Source organism: Hevea brasiliensis, chromosome 10 (assembly GCF_030052815.1).
Source record: "Hevea brasiliensis isolate MT/VB/25A 57/8 chromosome 10, ASM3005281v1, whole genome shotgun sequence".
Taxonomy (NCBI): domain Eukaryota; kingdom Viridiplantae; phylum Streptophyta; class Magnoliopsida; order Malpighiales; family Euphorbiaceae; genus Hevea; species Hevea brasiliensis.
The window spans coordinates 91024443-91036202 of NC_079502.1; the positions used below are offsets into that span (position 1 = coordinate 91024443).

General features: G+C 34.5%; 1 non-coding gene across 1 annotated transcript; it reads right to left on the reverse strand.

Moving 5' to 3' along the window:
• Window positions 1-8264: 8264 nt before the first annotated feature.
• Window positions 8265-8371, reverse strand: LOC131169900 (small nucleolar RNA R71). Its single transcript, XR_009140847.1, has one exon. It is a non-coding gene; the product is annotated as a small nucleolar RNA R71 (small nucleolar RNA).
• Window positions 8372-11760: the final 3389 nt, after the last annotated feature.

Consider the following 11760-nt stretch of genomic DNA (forward strand, 5'->3'; position numbering starts at 1 on the left):
TTAAACACTCTGTCCATTCTTTCAAGCCATTGCTCTGCCTCAAGCGGGTCTACTGTACCCTTAAATTCTGTAGCCCCATACTTCAACAGTTTGTCATACTGTCTGACTGGAGGTTGTGGTTATACCACAGGTGTCTGGGGTGGAGCTTGAACAGGCATACCCCTAGCCATTTGTAGAAACATTGCCGCCATCTGCTGTGCGAACTGTACAGGAAATTACAGCATTTGTGGGGCTGGTGCTACTGATCCACTGACGTTTTGTAGAGCTGAGGCTTCCCCTTGTGCCTCAGCTTCAACATATTACTCAACTGAGCGATCCCCTTCTTCCATTTCAGTCTGAAGTTAGGGTATCTCCTGAACAAATAATACAAGGAGATTTCCCTCCGTTAGTTCATATTTATGATGTAATGCACTGTATGTAACAAATAAGGACATTGAGCAGTTGTACTTAGCAAGCAAAAGACACAAATTCACAAGTTAAAACATACTTCAAAAATTTTGCTCTGATAAATCCCACATCGGTAAAGCACGGAGATGGTCTTGGGTTCAAAAAGTAATGATATATAAAATGGGGGAACTACTCACTAGAGGCGCCTTTTGGTGGAATGGCCTGGAGAGTTGGAAGAACACCAGGATTAAGCATGCTCGCTTAAGAGAAATCCTAGGATGAGTGACCACCTGGGAAGTTCTCCATTGTTTTGGTTGTTTTCTCAAAACTTAAGTCTTTTAGGTAAATTTGCAAATTTTCAGTTTTGGTCTTTTATGTTGCACTGTTCCATTGGTCATTTTTCTGTTAGAATTTGGCAAAATTTTCTTCACAGAAAATGTTCCCTATTATCTTAACTTTATTCTCCTTTTTGAATGACTCCATTTGGAGTTTTGTAGCTCAAGTTATAGCCATTTGAATCATGGCTGCCGGATTGGACTTAACCCAGATTTCTGCACACCAAACTGGTTCTGGCAGTTTTAGGTCATCAAATTTGGGTGGCCAAATGACTTGGTTAAGAGCATAATTTGAGTTTGTATTCTTCATGAAAGTTTTAGTTCTATATCTCAGCTATTCACTGGTAAAATTTCAGGTCATTTAGACCTATCTAGCCCAAGTTATGGCCAAATGAACAAACACTGTTTATTTGGTCATTTTTGTACAGGTCTGACTGCATAAATCCGGATTTGATCAATTTGTTCACTAGGTTTTGTTCACTTTTTAGGCATGATTCCTAAATGAAAATGTTCCATTTTGTGTCTATTTTCATTCCCAATTGGTCTCATACCAATTGGACTTGTAAATTTTCAGTTTTGGTCCCTCAAAGTGACCTTGGTCCTGCTGCCTGCAGCATGACCCTAAGCAATCCGAATTTGCACTTAGTTCCAACACTTCTAACATGCTCTAATTGGTCACAAATGACCATTTTTCATCTCAAACAAGGTCAAACACAACATTTGACCAATTCTCACATTTTTGCCTCCAAACCCTAGGTTTTATGAACCCTAATTATACAATTCATCATAATTCATACAATTAAAATGTTCTAATCATCTTTACATGCTTAATCAAGCTTACATATATAATTAATTGAACTCAAACACTTTAACATCTCCTAATTCCATGGCTGCCAAATTCTCACTCCCATTATTCAAGCATAGTTTTCTTTATTTCTAATGAAATTTCATCACATTTAAACTTAAATCCATGCATTTGATAAAAATCTAAGCTTAAAGTTACACTTACCTCAATTTGTGAATTCCCTAATTCTTCAATTCTCCACTTTCCTCTTCCTTTTTGTTCACAAGATGCTTGTCAAGGTCCAAGAACAAGATTTACTTAAAGGAGTTAGGGAGTTTATAAAATAAAATTAAGCTTTTGAAAGCTTGAGATGGGTGTTAATGGTGGAAAGGAAATGAGACAAATGAGAGAGAAAGGGTGACGGAAAATGGAAGGAGAAGTAATTAAATTTTTTTTTCTTTTTGTTATTTTATGCTCTTTTAATAGATAGTTATCCCACAATTTTCAATGTAACACCCTCACTGTAGCAATTACGTATATTCTACTGTTCCGGTCACCGGTGTCGGTCTGGACAGCTAGAACGTCTGGAAAAAAAAATAATAATATTTAAACTAAAGTGAGGAACTATAATTAACTCAAATATTAATAAGAAAAATTTAGTAAAAATTTTAGAAATAAAATACAACCAAGTCAAATGAGCCGGTGCCCAAGCGATGGGTAACCTAAAGGGAAGTTGCGGTTCTCGCAACTAGGAGCCCTAGACCCGGGGAAAAATTCATAAAATAATTTTTAGGACTCCAGAGAAGGGTCATTGAGGTTCCTATGGCATTAGAATGCCAAGAAAATACTTGGAAAAATTTTTCAATCGGTACAGACAATTTTGACCCGTTAAGCCAAACGGAGGGCATTTTGGTCATTTCGCCTTCAGAGGTGATTTTTTGCCGACTTGTCCAGTTGAGTAAATAATTATTATGACATAAAATATGAATTAATATTGATGAAAAACTAATTCAAAGTTAGTAGAAAAGAAAAGAAAAGAAAAATCAACAAAATGCAAATAATGACATCACATGATGTCACTCACTTACTCCCAACCAATCACAAGTTAACAAGCTTTCTTAAATCACTTAAAAGATACAAAATGGACCAAAATTTCTGGTCATCTTTTTCTTCTTCTTCCTCAAAACGTGACCTCTCCCCATCTCCCTCCATTGATTTTCAATCCAAAGCTCAAATTCCCTCTTCATTTCACCATAAACCCTAGACACCCTTCACTAAAAACTTGTCTATACCTCTTGGGGAAGTGTTTGGAAGCCTAGAAAAGGAAGGAAAGTGAAGATTAAACTTGGAAAATTCTGCCCTACAAGAGGTTAGTGCCTATTTATACTTAAATCCCTCTTATTCCATGTTAAAGAATTAAAGTGAGTAAGGTTTTGTGAAAAAAATGAATGGAATCTATGTGTATGTATACTATAAATTTCGGCTGCCCTAAGGAAGGAATAGGATTGAGTGTTTTTGATTGACTTGGAATGAACTAGAAATCATGTTTAAAGTATATAAACATAAGGATATTGATTTAGTTAGTTAACTAGGGTAGTTTGTACAAAACCATGAATTTGAGCTAGGGTTTAGGAGTGAAAACTTGACTTGGCTTATGAAATGATTAATGGACATTCTAATGGTCAATTAGTGACCATTTGAGGCAAGTTAATCATAATTTGAAGTGAACTAATGCATGGCAAAGTGAAATGTGTAGGCTACCTAGTGACAAGAAAGAATGAGGTGTGATTCCAGCCCACTTAGACAGCCATAACTTTGGCTGTGTAGGTCCAATTGGTGTTTGGCCAATTGGACATGAAACTAGACTTATAATGGCACATTTTTGCTGAAGAAACCATGCCCAAAAGACCAAATAAAGTGGACCAAAAGTTGGCCCCAATCCGGGTACCCTGCAAGCCAATTCTGCAGAATGACCAAATGAGGCCATAACTCACTGTAGAAATGGTCAATTGACCTGAAATTTTTACAGCAACAAGTTAAGACCTAGACAAACAACTTTCATGAAGAAACCTACCCCAAATTATGACCAGAACCTAACCCAAATGGAAGTCACAGTCACTGTTCATGGTACTGTAGATTTGGTAATTTCTGCAGAATGGAAATCCGGCCAGCTGTGGTTTTTGGACCATATCTGGAGCTACAAAACTCCAAATGGAGTGATTCAAAAAAAGAAATTCAACTAGACAAAATAAGGAACAACTTTCATGTTTACCATTTCCTCAAATTTCCACTGTAACAGTCCCTAATGGAATAGTAAACTTATGGCACAAAATCTGAAAATTCTGCCTCCTTAGTGTTAAGCTTGGAAATGGACTTGGTGATAAATTCCAACAAGTTTTAAATGCAAAATGTGGTATCTTTGAGAACTTAGGTTCAATAAATTTATTATGTATTAAAAATTCAACAATTTGAGTGAATAGTAATACATAGACACAAAGTATAATAACTAAATTTAGAAATGCATCTAGGGGACTTTAAATTGCAATTGGCAATTAATACTAGCAAATGTAAAACTCAAAATGTGGGATCTTGGTGTAATTAGAATTAATATATCCATTAAGTATAAAAAAGTCAATATTTTGGTTGACTAGTAAGGTGAATAGTAATCAAAATAACTAGTAAATTAAGATGAAGACCTAGAACCAATTCTAAGCTTAAATGCTTAGAATTGTATGACAAATGTGGACTATGCATCCTAGTCAAAATTGTTAAAAAGAAATTAAGGCCATAAATTTGAAATCCATGAAATATTCATGGATTACTTGAAACATGAGAAATAAGTCACCTAATTCATGTGAATAGATAGTTAGGGCTTATATGCCCATCACAAATGGAATTCATAAAATATTAGTAACTCAACTTGAAATATAAAATTTGTAATTACATAAGTAGATTCTTGAATGTATAATTGAGAAAGGAAAAATGTTTTGAATACAATGGTACATGTGAACCATTGTTTAGAATTGTGATCAATATGAATAACATAATGAATGAATAAATGAACTATATTAATGTATGAATGAGACATTAGTTCTCATTATTATAGAAAGGAGAAGTATTTTGAGTACAATGGTATAAAAGGATAATTGATGTGAATTGTGATCATATAAATGATCAAATGAATGTATGAATTATAATTGAAATTTATCATGAAATAATGAATTCATAAAACACAATATATTAATATTTAATGATATTATGTGCCCTTGTATTGCCTAGACACGTGTGTCAGATTGGATAGATTGGCATGCCAATAGGGTATTGTTTTAGCAGTACTGCGAAAGGCTTTATGCCCGTATTCATGGCTTTATGCCAACATTCATGGCTTTTATGCCCGATTATGTGTTATCATGGCTTTTTAGCCATATTGACTGCATACGTGGTTGACGTTCTGCGTCCCATGGTATGACGGCCCGAGGCACCGCGGTGTCCTGTGCCAACGACCTGTTATCCAGTTTAGTCAGCCTGTCGTAGGTTACTTGGGCAGTGTAATTTATTGAAATAAATTAAGACTATTAGTAATTAAAAATATTAGAAATCAAATAAATGAGTTAATAAGACTTCAAAAGAATTAGTTAGAATTATGAAATGATCCAAACCACATAAAAATTGTTAAGTAAAATGATAAAAGAGCTGCAAAAATAGGTATAACTTAACTAAATATTTTAAATGTGCCTTCTATTGCCATATGAATATAAATTGAGTATTTTTATTAATTCTGTATATTTATATTATCACTGTGAATTTCGGAATTAAACGCTTCCAAAGCGAAACAAATGAAAACAAAAGATAATTAATATTAGACACATTGTATTAAATTAAATTGATTCTTAAATATTCAAATTATGCTTCGTTCTTTCTTTATTTGTATATATTATTTTCTCGTTCTATTATTGCACCACTAAGCAGCAATGCTTAGCGCGATGGATTTGTTTCCTCGCGCAGGTACTTTGACTAAGATTTTTGGAGTCCAGATCTGCAGAAGTGCCTGAAGTGTTCAAGGTTGTCACCTCCTCAGCAATGCATGTAGATAGGGCCCATATAGATTATATTTTGTATTTAGTATAAAATGCTAGATATTGTATTATAATGTAGATTATGAGCAGGTAATTGATAGAAATGTAATGTAATTTAATAAATTAGCTTTTTCATATGTAATTAATTTATATATCATGTAGATTATGAAATTATGTAAATTAAAGAAATTTGAAAATTTTACTTATGTGATTTGAGCATGAATGAGATTGTATGGATTCGAAGACAGATTTGAAATATATAGTTAATGCATGGAAATGAATATGAAATTGAGATATATGAATGAGATGTGAATTATGAGATGGTTATGAAAATAATTGATGAGATTTTATTTGTAAAATATTATTGAAATTTTCAAACAGGTAAATAGTAAAATACGTCAACTGGTAATAAAATAGGGGAAACTCCGCTGGTTTCTCCGTCGAAAAATAATTAATATTAAAATATAACGAGATCAAATTATGAAAGGAATAAAGTAAGATAAGATAGGGTGCTCCGGCACCGAATGTAGCACGCCTTGCTCAACTACTCTGTTGTCGGGTGAGGGGTGTTACATTCAATTTCTTAAATTAGTAAATTTATTGCATCATGCATGATGTCATGCATGATGTAATCAACCTTTTTCAACTTTTTCTTTTTCCTCTTTTTTTTTATTTATTTTTCTATTAGTTCTTTAATTTAATTCTCGATTACAAAATTTTCTTTTCTCCGATTTTATTTGACAGTTAGGTCAAGATTCAGCTCTCGGGGTCAATTTACCAAATTGCCCCTCGCCGGTTCGACTCGGTTTGAAAATAATTCAATATTTCTTTCGGATCTCTAACTTAATTATTTAACTCGCTTAACAGTTCTTTTTTGTGATTTTCTCTTTTCCACTGTGTTCCCAATAGTCCTAAGAACCGTAGCGTCACATTTTACTGTTCGAAATTTGAGTTTAAATTGACTTCGCAATCCTTCCCGAGAAGGTCACACATCGCTGTGACTCTTAAACTCATTTAACTTCTTATGTTCTATTTTTCTTATTCATACTTAACTAATTGGAAATTACTAATTATTTGTATTTATGGCTTCTCTAGTTGTCTTAAGTGTGGTTCTAATCCCCTTAATTGTTCGGACCGGGTCCGGTCACCGGAATAGTGAAATATTCTAGGCTATGCAAATAGGGGTGTTACATTTGGGATGTAATATTTGAGATATTTTGTGGATTTTGATTGGGTAATCTATATTTTGTGGTTTTAATGAGTTTTATTCATTTTTTGTGTGCGCAATGACATGCTTAGTGTAGGATCCCATTAAGTGTTGTTCTTAATCCATGGTTGAAGCACCGAAAGGACAAAACCTTGTGATAGATAATCAAGAAATTGGACTTAATTAACTTAGATAGAGAAATAGACTAAGGATTAAGAGGATTTACAGATTAATTAAGGAACTTAATGGGTCTTGATTAATTTTAACTCCACGAAAGTAGGATTAGATTGATTAAGGCACTCTTTGTCCCACTCGAAAGGGTATTCAAAGGATTTAAGAATTAATCTCCTTAAAACCCGTAAGTTCCACAAGATTGGATAACCAATTTAAAAATCCCAAAATAGCTTGAATATGAACTCCCGAACTCCGGAATCGCCTCTTTTATTATTGTTAATTTCTAATCGAATTTAGTTACTTTCCATTTTAAATCTTGCCATATTTCAATTTGCTTATTTTAATTTGATGCAAATTTAGTTAAATCATTACATTGTTGAATAGATTATTGATTTTGCACATATAGATTTCATACTTCAATATCCATCAATTTATTGCTTTAATTTCAAAAACAGTTCAAATTAATCAAATTTTTATATCAAAAATTCAATCATTAATACAACTCCTCGGGGGAACGATATCTTTTTTATATTACTTGTACGACCCGTGCACTTGCGGTTGGGCCATATCAAGTTTTTGGCGCCATTGCCAGGGAGTTGTTTGTTTAAGATTGAATTCTTGATTATTTTAGTTATTTATAGTTTTATCTTTGTTATCTTTTCATTTTGTGTTTGTTTTTTTTTTTGTACTCTTAATCTTTTATGAGAAGAGCTAGAAGCACAAGTGACATATCCTTATTGTTTAATCCTAAAATTGAGAAATTTTGTAAAGCCAACAAGAAAGAAACCAGAAAAAGGAAAGAAGCCTTGAGAGAAATTGAAATTGAAGCAGACATGGCTGATGAAAGAATTAGAATTGGTGGCGGTAATGCTGGAAATGATCGAAACAATGAACATGTAGCCCAAGGTGAAGAGGTTGTAAATGCTAATGTGCCTAGGGGAAGTATGATGAATCATGCTTTTTCTCATTTTGATGACTTGAGAGAGAGTATAGCAAGACCAAGAATTGATGCAAATAGCTACAAGATGGATTTTGGGGTTCTTCAAATGATTTAAAATTCCCATTTTGGGGGACATCCTTCTGAAAATCCACACGCACATCTAAAGAAGTTTACTATGATTTGTGATATGCAAAAACAACCTGGAGTATCTGATGATGCAGCAAGATTGAAGCTATTCCCATTCTCTTTGAAGGATAGAGCATTGGATTGGCTTGACTCTTTACCTCACAACTCCATTACAAATTGGGAGCAACTCACTGATGCATTTCTTGCACAATATTTTCCACCTGGAAAAACTCAAGAATTGAGGAATCAAATGACAGCTTTTAGACCAAGAGAAGATGAAACTCTCTATGAATCATGGATGAGATGGAAGGAATTAGAGAGACAATGCCCACATCATGCCATTCCAAAATGGATGATAAACCAGAATTTTTACACCAATGTTACTCCTGCAATTAGAGGGATTATTGATGCTCAAACAGGAGGAGAATTTATTATGAAGCATGAAGATGAAGCTTATGAGCTATTGGAGAAAATTGCAAAGAATACTCATCTTTGGAGTAGTCCAAGAGGACCAGCTCCAACTCAAAAGAGGCAAGCTGCTGGAATGTATGACCTTGATCCATTCAACATGATTAATGCAAAGTTTGATGCACTTACAAATGTTTTGGCTAAGAAGATGGAAGATTTAAGTACGTTGGTTAGTTCATCATCATCATCTGGAAGTTCACAATAAGTTGCTTATGCAGAAGGAACTACCAGCTGTGGAATAGACTATGGAGAGCAAGCTACATATGTTGGTAATTATGGAAACAAACAAATGGGGAATCCTTACTCTCAAACTTATAATCCAACTTGGAGAAATCATCCCAACTTTTCATGGGGAAATCAGCAAAGTAAAGTCCCAAATCAGAATCTTCAGCCACAACAGCAACAAGGAATTCCATATTAGCAAAATAGGCAACCATTGCCTAATTTTCAGCAAAGAAATATGAATCCTCCACCAAAACAGCAAGAACAAAGTTCCACCACAGAAGCTTTATTACAACAGATTCTTGCTAACCAAACTAAGCATGATGAAGAGATGAGAGAGATGAAAGCAAGGCTAGAACAGATGCAAACACATAACAGAATGTTGGAAAATCATATTGCACAACAAGCATCTTCCTCAGGTACCAAGTCTTTTGGAAAACTTCCAAGTCAATCGGAAAACCCAAGAGAGCAATGTCAAGGTATTACTTTAAGAAGTGGGAAGGTTGTAAATAATGAGAAGAGTGAAAAAAATGAGAAAAGTGAAAATAGTGAGAAGAGAGAAAATGAGAAAGAAATTGATGAGAGGGAAAAACAAGAAAGTGAGAAAGAAAGTGCAGAAAAAGGTAAAGAGAAAATTGAAGAGAAGGAAGAGAAGTATATACCTCCAGAGCCTTACAAACCACAACTTCCCTTTCCACAAAGATTTCAAAAAGCCAAGCTTGATAAGCAATTTGGAAAGTTCTTAGAGGTTTTGAAGAAGCTATACATAAATGTGCCTTTTATTGATGCTCTTTCACAAATGCCCTCTTATGCAAAATTCTTAAAAGAAATTCTCTCAAACAAGAGGAAACTTGAAGACCATGAAACTGTAGCTTTGACAGAAGAATGCAGTGCTATCCTCCAAATGAAACTTCCTCCAAAGCTCAAGGATCTAGGGAGTTTTTCAATTCCATGCCACATTGGGGAATCATGTTCTACAAAAGCTTTATGTGATTTAGGGGCTAGCGTTAGCCTTATGCCCCTCTCCATTTATGAGAAGCTCAATATGGGAGATCTTAAGCCAACCCACATTTCTCTTCAATTAGCTGACAGATCAATTAAGTATCCTGAAGGGATTTTGGAAAATGTGCCTCTAAAGGTTGGGAAGTTCTATATACCTATTGACTTTGTCATCTTAGACATGAAAGAGGATTCTAATATTCCAATTATATTGGTAAGGCCCTTTCTAGCTACAGCAGGAGCATTGATTGATGTTAAGGGAGAAAAATTGACTCTTAGAGTTGGTGAAGATCAATTGGTTGTCAATATTAATAACACTATGAAGAAGCATCATTCTGAAGCTGATACTTGTTTGAGAATTGATATCATTGATGAGCTGGTTGAAGAACACTTCAGAAAGAGATATCCGGAAGATCCACTTGAAAATTGCTTGGTTCATGGAGGAAGCATAGACTATGACAACCCTCATGTGGCTGCATATGCTCAACATTTAGAGGGTAGTCCACCATTCATTTCTGCTCTAGTTTTTCAACTCACACAAAAGGAAAAAGTCGAATCTAAGCAACCATCATTCAAGGAAGAAGATGCACCTAAGGTAGAACTTAAGCAACTTCCTTCTCAGCTCAGGTATGAATTTTTTGGCACTAATAACACTTATCCAGTAATTGTAAATGCAAACTTGAGTATTTTAGAGGTTGATAAGTTGTTAAGAGTGTTGAGGCAATTTAAGAAAGTTTTAGGATATACCATAGATGACATTAAGGGAATAAGTCCACACTTTTGCATGCACAGAATTATTTTGGAAGAAAATTGTAAGCTATCTATTGAACGTCTGAGGAGGTTGAACCCAAATATGAAAGAAGTGGTTAAAAAAGAAATTTTAAAGTTGCTTGATTCAGGGATCATATATCCTATCTCAGACAGTGCTTGGGTGAGTCCAATACATATTTTCCCAAAAAAGGGTGGAATGACAGTGGTCAAAAATGAAAATAACGAATTAATTCCCACCAGAACAGTGACTAGTTGACGAATGTGCATAGATTACAGAAAATTAAATATTGCCACTAGAAAAGATCATTTTCCACTTCCCTTCATTGATCAAATGTTAGAAAGACTGGCTAGGCATTCTTATTTTTGCTATTTAGATGGGTATTCAGGATTTTTTCAAATCCCTATCCATCCAAATGATCAAGAGAAAACCACTTTTACTTGTCCATATGGAACCTTTGCTTATAAGAGGATGCCATTTGGGTTGTGTAATGCACTAGCCACTTTTCAAAGGTGCATGATGGCAATCTTCTCAGATTTCATTGAAGATATAATGGAGGTTTTTATGGATGACTTTTCTGTTTATGGATCTTCATTTGACATATGCTTGGCTAACCTTTCTAAAGTTTTGCAGTAGTGTGCAGATACTGACCTTGTGTTAAACTGAAAAAAGTGTCATTTCATGGTTCAGGAAGGGATAGTGCTTGGACATTTGGTGTCTAACAGAGGAATAGAGGTTGATAAAGCTAAGGTTGAAGTGATAGAGAAGATGGCTCCTCCTACCAATGTCAAAGGAATTCGAAGTTTTCTAGGGCATGCCGGGTTCTACAGACGCTTTATCAAGGATTTTTCTAAAATAGCCAAACCTTTGTCTAATTTGTTAAGTCATGACATACCATTTGTATTTGACCAAGAGTGTTTGGATGCCTTTTGTAGGTTGAAGCAAGCTCTTATCACTACACCAATCATGCAATCGCCTGATTAGAGCCTACCTTTTGAAATTATGTGTGATGCTAGCAACTATGCAATTGGAGCTGTTCTTGGTCAAAGAAAAGACAAAAGGGCTTATGCTATTTTTAATGCTAGTAGAACACTGGATGAGGCTCAAACAAATTATGCAATAATTGAAAAGGAATTCTTAGCAATTGTCTTTGCATTGGAAAAGTTCAGACCTTACATTATTGATTCAAAGTTGGTTATATTTTCAGATTATGCTGCTATTAGGTATTTACTTCATAAAAAGGAGGCTAAACCTAGGCTCATTAGGTGGATTC